This window comes from Dasypus novemcinctus, chromosome 22 (genome assembly GCF_030445035.2).
Source record: "Dasypus novemcinctus isolate mDasNov1 chromosome 22, mDasNov1.1.hap2, whole genome shotgun sequence".
Classification (NCBI taxonomy): domain Eukaryota; kingdom Metazoa; phylum Chordata; class Mammalia; order Cingulata; family Dasypodidae; genus Dasypus; species Dasypus novemcinctus.
In genome coordinates this window covers 74,620,086-74,634,965 of record NC_080694.1, presented here as the reverse complement: position 1 = coordinate 74,634,965, position 14,880 = coordinate 74,620,086, and the positions used below count along the sequence as shown (strand labels likewise).

Below are 14,880 nucleotides of genomic sequence, written 5' to 3'. Positions count from 1 at the left end.
TTCTCCCCTTCTCTTCTCCTCCCCCTCCCCCTGCTCCTCCAATTCCCCCTGTTCCCTTCATCTTCCTCCTATTCCCCTTCTCCCCTTCCCCTTCCGCTCCCACTCCACCTCCCCTCTCCCTCCCCCTCTCCCCCCTTCTCTCCCCCTCCTCCTCCCCGTCCAGCGTGTTGAGGCTTTCCCTGGTGTACAGTGGCCCTGGGTAACTGTGCGTGAAGTGAGAACACGCATGTCGAGGTGTGGCCTGGTGTGCAGTAGCCCTTGGTGTCTGGTGGTTCATAGTTTTCAGATCAGAACCCAGAAGTAAGTTTGACTCTTTTAAAATAATATTTTCTTCTTTATTTACCTCCTTTTTTAAAGATACATAGATCACACAAAATGTTACATTAAAAAATATAGGAGGGCCCCATACACCCCACTCCCCAAACCCCCACCCCTCCCACATCAACAACCTCTTTCATCAGTGTGGCACATTCATTGCATTTGAGCAGTACATTTTGGAGCACTGCTGCACTGCATGGTTAGAGTTTACATTGTAGTATACACTCTTCTCCAGTCCATTCAGTGGGCTATGGCAGGAAATATAATGTCCTGCATCTGTCCCTGCAATATCACTGAGGACAACCCCAAGTCCTGAAAATGCCCCACATCACACTCTTCTTCCCTCTCCCTGCCTTCAGCAGCTCCTGTGGCCACTGTCTGCACATCAGTGATATAATTCCCCAGCGGAGCCCAGCCCCCAGCCCAGGATGGGGCACTGGCAGCTTTTAACAATTGTGCTGATTGACTTGCCTGAGTTCTCACTGCTGGTCAAGGACAGCACTCATCAGAGGTCTCTGAGCAGAGCTCGAGGAGAGGGCCTGGGTCCTCCAGAGGCTCAGGGTCCAGCATGTCCACCAGGCCCTGGCATGAGGCCACTGGCAAGTGTGTGTCCTCTCCAGGTCTCAGTCTCCCCACCTTAGAATGGATCATTTTGGCTTGGTACTGGAAAGTTTTGTTTTCAAGACCCTCCCTTCTTAAGGTTTGAGTCCTGAGTCATCAGGCAGAGAACTGGGGTTTGGTACTGGCAGAAGCTCAGCCCTGAGGCTGCTCTGCCATGTGCTTGCCCTGTCACGTGCTTGCCCTGTGGTTTGGGGCAGCATCTCACTTCTCTTGTTGTAGAAGTTGAGAGAGGTTCAGTTATTTGTGTGTGGAAAGGCCAGGACTCAGGAATGATTTTGAGAAGGAAAAATGATTTATTGACAGTCAGTGGGACTCGGGAGCTTTCTGTTTCAAACCCGAGCCCTGAACAAGTATTTTGAGTTCTTTTTATACAGAGAGGAAGGGTCAAATTGTTCTTTGTTTCAGTTCTCAATAGGCTTAAATTAGTATATATCTTCCACATCCTAGGTAAGCTTTTAGCATGGACCTTATACATCCTAGATAAGCTTTTAGCACATTTGGTTTGCATTTTCCCTAAATATTTAAAGTTTATAGACTTTGCATTGTTAAACTGTTTCCTGGGCCTGGAGTCATTGCCATGGCCACCAAGGGCAGGACTGCAGCCTCTTACCGTCTCACACCCACAAGTCACAGGCAGCTTAGGTTATCTACAAAGAGATGAAGAGCCTCCCACCCATAGCCCACATCACTGTGTTTCCTTTTCTCGCATATGAAATGTGCCCTGACACCTTCCCTGCAGGGCACCACAGGTATTAAGTGAGATGGTGTAAAATCCTGACCCCAGCAAGTCCAGCTCCCTGCGTCTTTTCCTCCCAGCTTTGTCTCTACTCTACTCTCAGAGCTGGTTTTGGAGAGTCACCTCTCAGCCCTCACTGGGGTTCTTGAAGGATGTGTGGAACAGAAGAGAGTAACTGAAGATTGTGTCTCTCTGGGAAGAGACGGGACTGTGGAAACATCTGAGGCAGAAATGTTGCCTCACCTGGGCAGCTGAGGCTCCAGCCTGCCCCGCTTTAGGCACAGGACACAAGGCTATTTCATGATCATTGTCATCACAACAGGACCCTGATATCAGGGACCAGCGACAGGGGAGGGTTTTAAGCCTCCAAAATGCCTGTCCAGACATGGTCTCATTGTACCCTCCTAAGGCAGCATGTCCAGCCATGGACAGGCAGTGTAGGTGCTGGAGAGTGGAGGAACCAGCCCAGGACATGTCTGGCAAGGGCAGAATGGACACATGGACCCAGAACCTGGAGCCACAGGGCATGGTGTTTCATCCACCTGGCATGTATTGGAGCATGGCATCTACTTCCTGAACCAAAAATTAAATCCCTCGACTGAGGAGGCTGAGGAGGAAATACAATGTGGTGCCTGGACTAGATCCTGGGACAGAAATAGGCAGTGATGGAAAACCTGGAGACATGGGAATGGGCTATGCTGGTGGCTCTGCAGGTGAGTCTGCAGTAGGTCTATAGGTGTGTCTGCAGGTGGTTCAGCAGGTAGGTCTGCAGCAGGTCTGCAGTAGGTCTGTAGGAAAGTCTGAAGAACCTGCAGTTGGGTCTGCAGGTGGGGCTACAGTAGGTCTGCAGGTGGATCTGCAGTAGGTCTGCAGTAGGTCTGCAGGAGGGTCTGCAGGTGAGTCTGCAGGTGGTTCAACAGGTAGGTCTGCAGCAGGTCTGCAGGCAGGTGTGCAATAGGTCTGTAGAAGTCTGTGGTGGATCTGCAGGTGGATCTGCAGCAGGTCTGCAGCAGGTCTGCAAGTGCATCTGCAGATGAGTCTGCAGCTGGGTCTGCAGGTAGGTCTGCAGCTGGGTCTGCAGGAGGTCTGCAGATAGGTGGACAGATGAGTCTGCAGACTGCTTTGCAGGCAGGTCAGTGGCAGGGTCTGCTGGTAGATGTGCAGGTGGGTCTACAGGTAGGTCTGCAGGCAGGTCAGCAGGTAGGTATGCAGGCAGGTTGTCACGTGGGTCTGCAGGCAGGTTTGCAGGCAGGTCAGCAGGTGAGTCTGCAGTAGATCTGCAGGTAAGTCTGCAGGTAGCTCATAGTCATGGACCAGTGTTCATTTCTCAGCATTGACAAATGTACTGTGGGGTGTGAGGGGCTAACAGCAGGGAAAGTGGGTGACAGGGTACAGGAACTCTCTGTTCTAGGTTGGCAACTCTTCTGTCAATCCAGAATTATTCAAGGAAAATGAGAATAAATAGCTAGACCCACATCACTCCGACTAACTTGCCTTCTTGGGGTTACATAGGAAATTCTGAAGTATCAACAAGGAAATGAACCTCTGCTGCTACTCAGCCCAAGCTTGCTACATAGTTGCCTGCATGAGAAGGAGCAATATTAGGAACCAGTGCCTGTAGTCACACTCACAGAGGAATGTTCCTGATGTGCCTCTTCTGGGAACAGTATGCCCAAAATGAATTTCAAGGGTGCCATGAGCCTTTATTTTAGGTCAGACCCTACCAGATGTGCCCTTTTCCTCTGGTGAAGCTCACCAACTCATTTTCACCTGTCGCTCTAGCAATGGGATGAAGAGCCAGTTTCCCTTGCAGAAACAGGTCATGGGACTTGACGAGTTGTTGTGACTCAGGCCCACAGAAGCTGGAGCAAGGCAGTCAGAACAGAATCAGAGCTTTGGAAAGGCCATTGAGACAACCCAGTTTTCTTGCTCAATAGAAAGCATTTAGGTCCAGGGAGGGGCATCTCATGGGATGAAGGAACAAGGCCTGGTCAGGGGATTCTGAGGTTTGGCCTCTGCTCTGCCATGACTCCCCCTTCACAAAACTGGTGAGTGGACTCAGGAGGGTCTCTGGAAACCCCTGAGCCTGAGCAGTAACTGGCACAGCCTAGCCTGGCTGGGTCCTGGCCTCCTGCCCTTCTCCTGGGGGCTTGTGACCACTCCTAGGTCACCTCAGCACACAGGCACGTGGTGTCGCTCAACTCAGGGGAGGTGGGAGATGCCCAGGACAAGCCCTCAGCACCGGGGTCTGCTAAGAGCATTTACTAATTAAAGGAGAACAGCCCTCCAGGGGGCTCTTTATGCCAATAGGGCTCTAAGCTTGTGAAGTGAGGAAGTTCAGCAGGTCCCTGGTGCAGTGCCAGTGCCATGGGATGTAAAATGTGTTACAGGGAGAAAAAAAGTCCCATAACCAAGTACATTTGGAAAGTTTAAAGGCTTGTAGGCTGAAGGACTTCTCAGAACCTTTAACATGCAAAAGTGCACTGGGTGGCTCTACAAGGTGTGTGGGTAGAGGTGGGAATTAGGAGTAGCTTTCTAAACTTGATTGACCAGAAAGCCTGCCTTTTAAACTCTATTTTTAGAAAAGTTTAAGGTTCACCTTTACAAAAAATTACACTGAAAATACACTGAAAGTATAGGGAATTCCCATATAAGCCTCCCCCAGCACCCTCACACCCAGTTGCCCTATTATTGACATCTTGGATGATGGTGGCACATTTGTCATAGTGGAGGAACCAATAATGAAACACTGCTACCAACCATGGTCTACAGTTCACATTTTGGTTTCCACATTGCACTGTACAGTTCTATAGGCCTTGACAAAGGTGTAATGTCATGTTCCATCATTGCAATATTATAATGAAGAATCTCTCCACCGTGAAAGTGTCCTGTTCCACACATTGATCACCTCCCTTATGGCCCCTGGTACCCCTATCTTTATATCAATGATACCCATTCTTCCTCCAACACAAGGTGACATCCACAATAATGACTAATCTACTTGGCCCATGGCCACCCCCCATGATTATTCATTCCTCAATCCCGAGGGACCCTGGACATGGGTTCTGAAAACCCCAGGCTGAGAGGCCAATACCATGGGGCAGATGGAGGGAAGTGTCCTGTCTGCAGCTGCACACATTCTCCATTTTGGGGGATGGGTCCTGTGCATCATCGTTTTGTTGGCTGTCCAGGGCAAGCCTGAAAACTGGGCAATAGGAGATGTCCTCTGATCTGCTGAGATTCAGGGTTGAATCAACATTTGAATAGTCCAAAGATTTGAGTGTCTGAAAAATATGCTTAACTGTTACAGAGAAAATTATAGGTTCAAATAACAGGAGTAGAAGAATCATGGTTAGGGGAAGTATAAATGAGTGTAACTATGTGATATTGGGAAATAGGTTTTCATATATATTCCAAGTAGAGCCCACCAAAGAAGAGTTGACTTCATCAAGCTGTGTGCCTTGCCTCTTCTATGCAGCTGTCCCAAGAGTCCTCAGGAGTGCTCTTGTTGAGGCTTTGTACACTGTGCAGTTAATGAAATCTGTCTGAGACCTGGATAAATGTATCCTCCAGAACAATCCCCTGACTCACTTTGAAATCTCATAGCCATAAAAGCTCTTATATTTAGTGCTTCCCCCTTTTGGTCAAGGTATTTTCCCAAATGCATCACTGATTAATGCTTGGTTGAAAAAAAACTCTCAGTTCCAGGGAGGCTCATTCTCAGGAGTCATGTCCCATGTTGGGGGGAAGATAGTGAGTTGATTTAAACAGTTTGGCTTAGAGAGGCCATAGCTGAGTAACAGGGAGATTTTCTGGAGGTAACACTTAGGCATTAATAACAATTAGGCAATGTTTCCTTTTGACAGGAATAAGGTTCGTATGTACAAGTTTAAGCCTGATGGTTTGGAGTGGATGTGGCTCAAGCAGTTGAGTGACTGCTTCCCACATGGGAGGTCCAGGGTTCAGTTCCTGGTGCTTCCTAAAAACTGTAATGATAATAATAATAATAATAATAATAATAACAAATCCAACGCAGGGGAGCAAATGTGGCTCAGTGGTTGAGGACTTACTGTCCACAAATGAGTTCCTGAGTTCTATCCTGAGCCCCCACTACCACCAAAAAAAAAAAAAAAAAAAAAAAAAGATCAAGTACTTGGCACATAGCCAATTTTCTTTTCTTATATATTCCAGAAATTTTTGCCATTTTATTTGAGAAATCAGGGCTTCCCTAGGATGGAAGCTTAACATTTTGTTTGTTCTCTATGGGTCTCTATCTAGTGTAAAAACATACCTACAACAACACAAACACAATCATTATGGGAAAATAGCTTGAATTTGAATGTGGGAACCTGGCTTGAAGTTGAAATGTTTCCATAACACAGATAAAAAGTGTGGGCTTAGGAACACTGGCCTTGACTGGATGGAATGTTGTCTGGTCAGCACGAAAATTGTTTGCATGAAGAAGCATTTGAACTTTGTATGGCTTATTCCCTAGCATTGTGGGTGTTGCAGCTTTAGTAACAAGCAGCCTTGAATATAAACATAGATAACTACTGCTTTGTAATTTCTACTAAATACGATGTGGAAATTAGGGTTGAGGCTCTCAGTTCCAGATGCTGTGAGTCCCCTAGTCCCATCTTTATTTATCTCTCTTGTGTCTTTCTTTCTGTCCTTTTATTTGTTCAGTTCTGCATTGCCTTCCATTCATGCAAACCTATTGCTGAGTGGGCCTCAGCAACTGTTACCCAAACAGGGACTTGAGGGGAAGAAGGATCGCTTTGAGTAAAACTAAAGGTGTTGTCAGGATACAGAGCCATGAGTGATTGAGAAGGCCTTCCCAGTCCTCAGTAAAGACACTCTCGGGTATTTCGGCAGGGTTTCAGTGGGAAATGGAGACAGTTCACCTGTATGTCTGTCTCCTATAATAACTCCTCAAGGCAAGAAGAGGCGAGGCAATTGAGCTTCATATTTTAGAACTTACAGATTATAGAAAAATATTGCTCGTAGTTCCCAGCAATAGGAAGTTTAGAATTAGGAGATTAGGAAAGAGTAGAAAAAAGAGTAAAGAAATTATATGTACAAGGTGTTTTGCTCCCTTTTACTATTTGGCCCACTTGGACTATTATTAAATCTGTTTTGATACTAAATCAAAAATTTTGCCCTCAGCTAGTTTATTAACTGACATTATCTTTTTAAATGTTACATTCAATAAATATGAGGTTCCCATATAACTCCCACCCCACCCACACCACCCCTCCCACATCAACAATCTCTTCCATCATTGTGGCACATCCACTGCAACCAGCAAATACATTCTGGAGAACCGCTGGAGCATATGGACAGTGGTCCACATTGTAGTCCACACTCTCCCCCAGTCCAGGCAGTGGGCTATGACAGGACACACAATGTGCAGCATCTGTCCCTGCAGCACAACCTAGGACAACTCCAAATCCTGAAAATGCCCCCACATCATACCTCTTCTTCCCTCTCCCAACCATCAGCAGCCACCATGACCACCCTCTCCACATCACTACTACAATTTCTTCCCTTACTAATCACAATATTTCCCCAGCAGAACACCAGTAAGTCCACTCTAATCCATACTCTATTCCTCCATCTTGTGGACCTGGGATGGCTATGTCCAGTCCCCCTTTACATCAAAAGTGGGTTTAGATCCACATGGCTGATGGATGCAATTCTCTTGCTTGCAGCTGTAGGCATTCTTGGCTCCCTGGTGTGGTGGTTGACCCTCTTCACCTCGCTGTCAGCTGGCCAGGGTAAGTCCAAGAAACCAGAGGGTAGGAGCTTCAAGTCTGCTGAGGCCCAGGGCCTGGCCGTCACTTGGACATTTCAGAGATTCAGGTCTCCTGAGTAGACACCAACGTAAACACAACCACACAGGTCCAGTAAAAGTAACAGAAGAGGCATGTTTAGAAAGGTTATATATCTGAGTCTAACTCCATCACACTCAGGAACAGAAACTCCAAAGTAGGGCCAGCTGACATGGCCCTGAACTCCAAAGCCATCTGCCTTGATCATAGAACCTGTGGGTTGCTGTGGCCCTCAGGAGAACCAGCACCTGGGTTTCCATCTACTTTGGCTGTCTCTGGTACCCTGCTGAAGCATGCATAAGCATCATCTCCTGATGACCTCCAAACTCTTTTTTTGGAGACTCATAGCCATATAAACTCATTTGTCCTTTCCATTTCCCCCTTTTATTGAAGGTCAAAATGCAGTTTTTAACACCTGATATCACATGTAGGATAAGATATTCTGCCGGTCTGAATTGACTTCTTTGTTCATGGTCTTCCTGTAGTTACATCATCAGCTGGTTCTTCATAGTAACCCCTCAGTGCCAGGGAGACTCATCCCTGGGAGTCTTGTCCCACACTGGGGGTAAGGCAATGCATCTACATGCTGAGTTTTGTTTAGAAAGTGGCCACATTTGAGCAACATGGAGGCCCTCAGGAGGTAACTCTTAGGCACCCCACAGCTATAGGCTTAGTTCATATTTCAGGCACACAGGCTCATAATCAGAACTGTCAGTATCAAGGGCTCATCATTGGACCATCTATCTTTATTGGTCTTTGCCATTGCACTTGGGGGATTGTTGTTGTTCCATTGGAGAATGTGATAGAGCTCCCCTGGGCAGGAATTCAGCATACTTTCATCTGTCATTTCCAACTGGAACTACAATGAAAATATCCAAACCTTTCTGTGTAGCCTGTGTACATGCCCTGGAGAACTCCCTCCAAACCATGTGCCCCTCACCAATGACACCCCACACAAGTGTTCCTCTCCCACCATAGTTGAACCTCTCTGTAGTCCAAAAGTTGTTCAAAAAGGAAACCCAGGTTTCCATTAATAGAAAAATGGAATATATTGATGGGTTTAAAAGTTAAATATAGAATACATAGAAATTTAGAAAAATTAAGTAAAGGAAAAATAAATTGGGGTATCAAAGAAATGAGACAATGAAAAATTTTTGTTTTTAACATTTTGCCTTTCATCACTGCTACAGGTGTTGCCCTGTATGTACAGTGGCAAGGCAATTTCTTCCACTTTTTCCTCAGTGTCTAACTCCTTTCTTTTTTTTCCTGATTATTAAGTTTCTCTGGACATAAGCTTTAGGTCACAGTAATTCACATATACAATATATGATACTCCCACATTTCCAACATCAACCCTTTGTCCTTCACCAACAGTGATCCTTTTACATATTCATATTATATTTGCTACTGCTAATGTACAGATATTGAAAGAATACCTTTCAAACATGGTTCCATTTGGATTTACATCATGGTTTATATTTTAGACTATACAATTTTCTAAAATTTTATTTATCTTATGTTTTACATTTTAGTCTACAGATGTTTATACATTTTTGGTATAATTTAACATGACCTACATCCATCATGGCATGATCCTGTGGAACACTTCCATTGCCTCACAGTTACCCTGATTCCATGTATTCAACACCTCTTTCCCCCTCCCCTCAGGGCCCACCATGACAATCAATCTTCATTACTTGAGGGACCATATTCAGAGATACTTGCAAAAATGTTGAGGGCTTGACATACGTGACTGCCCTAACCCATTGGGAACCACTGTTTCTCTCAAGAGATACAATTCCCTCTATTTGAGAACATCAGTCCTCCCAGAATATGGGTATATCTTCACTCACATTGTATGAGTCTCCACCCAATGATATAACCCACTATGACAAAATGAGCACTCACACACTCCCCAGAAGCTTGCCCTGTGTCAGATGCCTCCCTTAAGCATCCCAAACATGCAACCTTCCACATTACATTTTCTAAAGAGTTTTCTCTGCACCACAATTTCAACCACATGCCTGGCAATCTCCCATGATCAAATGTTCCCCTCACCCTCTCCCCAATTTCATGAGCAATCTGACCCATCCTCCCATCCCTACTGCCCCTAAGCCCACACAGACCCATCCAAAGATATCCCTATGCCCCCAATTTATCCCTTCCCTGTACTAATACTTCCTCCAGCTTACCATAGATTTCACCCAAGTAGCTGTCAGCTCACAACCTTCCTCTACCCCACGATTTCCTTTAAGTTTATCATCCAGTTTCTAGCTCTCTGAGACAGTTGGGTTTACTTATTTCATATCAGAGAGGTCATGTAGTATTTGTCCTTCAATGCTTGGGTTGCTTCACTCAACATAAGGTTCTCAAGATTCACCCATGTTATCACATGTGTTTGTACTGTATTTGTTCTTATAGCTGAGTAGTATTCCATTGTATGTATCTACCACATTTTACTTATCCATTCCTCTGTTGATGGGCATTTGGGTTGATTCCAACTTTTGGCAATAGTGAATAGTGCTTCTATGAACATTGGAGTGCATATATCAGTTTGCGTCCTTGTTTTCAGATCTTCTGGGTGTATGCCCAGCAGTGGAATTGCTGGGTCATATGGCAAATTTATAGCTAGTGTTTTGAGAAACTGCCAAACTGTCCTCCAGAGGGGCTGGATCCTTCTGCATTCCCACCAGCAGTGGATGAGTGTTCCTATCCCTCCACATCCTCTCCAACAATTGTAATCTTCTAATTTTTTGAGAGCTGTCAGTCTTATGGGAGTAAGATGGTATCTCATTGTTGTTTTGATTTGCATTTCCCTAATAGCTAGGGATTCTGAGCAATTTTTCATGTGTTTTTGAGCCATTTGTATATCATCTTTGGAGAAGTGTCTGTTCAAATCCTTTTCCCATTTTAAAATGGGCTGTTTCTTTTATTATTTTCAAGATATAGGAGTTCTTTATATATGCAAGATATGTCTCCTATCAGATATATGGTTACCAAATATTTTCTCCCACTGTGTAAGCTCTCTTTACACTTTCCTGACAAATTCCTTTGAGGTGCAGAAGGCTTTAATTTTGAGGAAGTCCCATTTATCTATTTGTTCTATTGCTGCTCCTGCTTTTGGTTTGAAGTCCATGAAGCTGTTTCCTATTACAAGGTCCTGTAGATCCTTCTCTACTTTGCTTTCCAGGGTTTATGGTCTTGGGTCTTATATTTAGGTCTTTGATCCATTTTGAGTTGCTTTTTGCATAAGGTGTGAGTTGGTAATCCACTTTCATCATTTTATATATGGATATCCAGTTCTCCAGACACCATTTGTGCAAGAGGCCATTCTCTCTCAGTTGAGAGTGTTTGGTGGCCTTGCCAAATAACATGTGGCTGTATATATGAGGATCTATATCAGAACTCTCAGTTAGGTTCTATTGGTCAATATATCTATCCTTGTGCCAGTACCATGCTGTTTTCACTACTGTAGCTTTGTACTATGTTTTGAAGTCAGGTAGTGTGATTCCTTCAATTTCATTTTTCTTTTTCAATATGTCTTTGGCTATTCGGGGCCTCTTTCCTTTACAAATAAATTTCGTAGTTATTTCCTCTAGTTCATTAAAGAATGCTGTGTTGATTTTTATTGGGATTGCATTGAATGTGCAGATCAGTTTTGGTAGACTAGACATCTTTTTTGTTTTGTTTTGTTTGAATATAGTTTTATTTTTAAAATATGGATTACCTCACGAATTTGCATGTCATCCTCGTGCAGGGGACGTGCTAATCATCTCTGTATCATTCCAAGTTTAGTTTATGTGCTGCCAAAGCAAGCACTAGAGATCTTAATAATGTTTAGTCTTCCTATCCATGTACAGAGAATATTCTTCCATTTATTTAGGTCTTCTTTGATTTCCTTGAACAGTGTTGTATAGTTTTCTGTGTATAAGTCTTTTACCTCTTTAGTTAAATTTATTCCTGGGTGTTTGATTTTTTAAATTTACTATTGGGAATGCTATTTGGCTCCTGATTTCCTTCTCAGATTGCTCATTATTGGTGTACAGAAATCTACTGATTTTTGGGCATTTATCTTGTAACCTGAGACTTTACTGAACACATAAGTTCTAGAAGCTTTGTGGTAGACTTCTCAGGATTTTCTATGTATAAGATCATATCATCAGCAATTAGTGAAATGTTGACATCTTCCTTTCTAATCTGGATGTGTTTTATGTCTGGTTCTTGCCTCAGAGCTCAAGCAAGTACTTCTAAGACTATGTCAAATAGGAGGGGTGATAGTGGGCAACCTTGTCTTGTTCCTGATCTCAGAGAGAATGATTACAGGATTTCACCATTGTAAATTATGTTAGCTGTGTGTCTTTCATATATACTCTTTATCATGTTCAGAAAGTTTCCTTCTATTCCAATCTTTTGCAGTGTTTTTATCAAGAAAGGGTGCTGTATTTTGTCAAATGCTTTTTCTGCATCCATAGATATGATCATATTGTTTGACTTTCTTTTTCTGTTTTTGTCTTTTTAATTGCTCTTACACTCTCCTCCAGCTCTGTCTCTCTTGTATTTTTTCTTTTCTTCCTGCATAACTCCCTTTAGTATTTCTTGAAGGGCAGTATTTTTGTTGGCATACTCTCTTAGTTTTTGTTTATCTGTGAATATTTTGAACTCTCCATCATTTTTTTTCTTTTTTTTAAATTATTTATTATTTTTAAAAAATTACATTCAAAAAATATGAGGTCCCATTTAACCCCACCGCCCCCACCCCCCACTCCCCCCACGGCAACACTTGCTCCCATCATCGTGACACATGCATTGCACCTGGTAAGAACATCTCTGAGCATCACTGCACCCCATAGTCAATGATCCACGTCATAGCCCACACTCTCCCACATTCCATCCAGTGGGCCCTGGGGGGATCTACAATGTCCCGTAATTGTCCGTGAAACACCACCCAGGACAACTCGACGTCCCGAAACCGGCTCCACATCTCATCTCTTCCTCCCATTCCCCAAACCCAGCAGCCACCATGGCTACCCTTCCCACACCCATTCCACATTTTCTCTGTGGGCATTGGATTAGTTGTGTCCATTGCACATCTATGTCAAGTGGGGGCTTAGATTCCATATGGATACTAGATGCACTCCTCCTGCTTTCAGTTGTAGACACTCTAGGTTCCATGGTGTGGTGGTTGACCTTCTTCAACTCCATGTTAGCTGAGTGGGGTAAGTCCAATAAATCAAAGTGTAGGAGCTGAAGTCTGTTGAGGCTCTGGGCCTGGGTGTCATATTATCAGTCCAGAAATTCAAATCCCCTAAATATATCTTAAACCCCAGCACCTATTACAATTCCAATAAAGTAGCATGGAGGTCTTGTGAAAAGAGATCCCCTCTGAGTCCAATTCCATCACACAGAAACACAGGCTCCAAAGAAGGGCCATCTGCCATGGCAGTGAACCCCATCTGCCATGACCATAGAACCCGTGGGTCTCTTTATTCCTCAAAATAACCAATACCTGGGGTTGTATCTACTTTATCTGTCTCTGAGACTCTGCTCAGTTGTGCATAAGGGCATTCCTTTTGACAACCTCCAGACTCTTTTTTAGAGACTCATAGCCTTATAATCTCATTTCTCCTTTCCATTTCCCCCTTACATTAGGTCAATCAGCATTTTGAAGTCATGTTATTATATGTAGACAGGGATATTCTGCTGATCCGTATTGAACCTTTAATTCAAGGTCATTTTCTAGTTGTATCTTCAGCTGGTATGTGGTAGTGGTCCCTCGGTGCCAGGGAGGCTCATCCCCGGGTGTCATGTCCCTCGCTGGGGGGAATGCACTGCATCTACATGATGAATTTGGCTGTGAGAGTGGCCACATTTGAGTAACATGAAGGCTGTCAGGAGGAAACTCCCAGGCATAGTGCTACTCTAGGCCTTGTTCTTATTGCAGGTGTACAGGCTCAAAAGCATAGCCATTAATATCAGGAGCCCACTGTTGGGCCCTCCTTCCTTCCTGGTTCTTGCCATTGCACCTGGGGGACTGCCGCTGCTCCTCCAGGGTCCACGACAGTGACCCCCCGGCCAGGGGCCCAGTACTCCCCCCAGCTGTTGTTTTTAATTGTTTCCACTATGAGTATATCTAGACATTACTATATACCCTGGGCATATGCCCTGTATAACTCCCTGTCAACCCTATATATCCTGTCAATAACATCCCATATCAGTATTCCTCCGCTGCCATTTTTGAACCAGTCTGTGATCCAAAACTTCCTGTAAAGTGAATCCCAACAAATTGTCAGCTTCACAAGAGTCTTAGATCACCAAAATTCATATATACAATATACAGTACTTCCCCAGATCCACCATAAAACCTTTTCCCTTCTGCAGCGATAATCTTTTAACTTATTCATATCATATTTCCTGAAACTGATGTAGAGATTTCGAGACAATAGCTTTCAAACAAGGTGACAGCTGTACTTACTATGTGGTCCATACTTTAGGTTGTACAGTTTTCTAAATTTTTTAGTTATCCTATGTTTTGCCTTATGGTTTACATTATTAGTCTGTCGTCCCCTATATGTTTTTGGTGTAATATTACATGTTTTATATTCATCCTTGTGTACTCTCACAGAACTCCTCTCTTGCCCCCATATTTACCTTGGTTCCATCCATTCCACATCCATTTTCCCCTCCCCTTGGGGCCCACAACACCAGCCAATCTCCATTTCCCAAGAAGCCATGTCCAGAGATACTTGCAGCAGTATTCAGGGCCTGACTTTCTCAACTGCCCTGTTGCCCTGGGAGCCATCCTTTCTCACGAGAGATACAGTTCTCTCTATTTGACGGCATTAGTCTTCTCCAGGATGTGGGTCCCCCCCAACTCTCACTTCTTGGGTCTCTTCCCAATGGTACTACCCACCTTGGCATAATGAGCCTTCAGCTATTCCCCTGGAGTCCGTCCCGCATCAGACCATACCCCCTGAGCATCCTAAACAGGTAACCCTCCTACTTATATTTTGATACGAGTTTCTCAACATTTTGTTCTCAACAAACACCTGACACTCTCCCATGTTCGTATGTTGCCCCTCCCTCCCCCCATTTTTTGGATAATATTACTCCTCTGCCCATCCCCAGCCCCCCTCCAACCCGCAAAGCCCCATCCGAAAGCAACCCCTTGCCCCCATTTTGTCCCTTCTTTGTGCTCATACTTACCGCCAGCTCATCACAGACTGCCCCCCTGCAGACGTTAACTCACATCCTTCCTCCACCCCCCGATTTCCTGTAAGCCTCTTTTCCACACTCTAGCTCTCTGAGGCAGTTTGCTTATTTCATATCATTGAGGTCATGTAGTATTTGTCCTTCAATGCCTGGGTTGCTTCACTC

The 14,880-nt window shown here is 44.4% G+C and overlaps 1 protein-coding gene and 1 non-coding gene across 2 annotated transcripts in view; both read right to left on the bottom strand.

The window, feature by feature from the left end:
- The window catches only part of LOC101442557 (saoe class I histocompatibility antigen, A alpha chain-like), a 1,048,500-nt gene that overhangs the window by 748,779 nt on the left and 284,841 nt on the right, over positions 1-14,880 (bottom strand). The gene's annotated exons all lie outside the window — the stretch shown is intronic.
- LOC131275395 (U6 spliceosomal RNA) lies at positions 11,219-11,325 on the bottom strand. Its single transcript, XR_009182859.1, has one exon. It is a non-coding gene; the product is annotated as a U6 spliceosomal RNA (small nuclear RNA).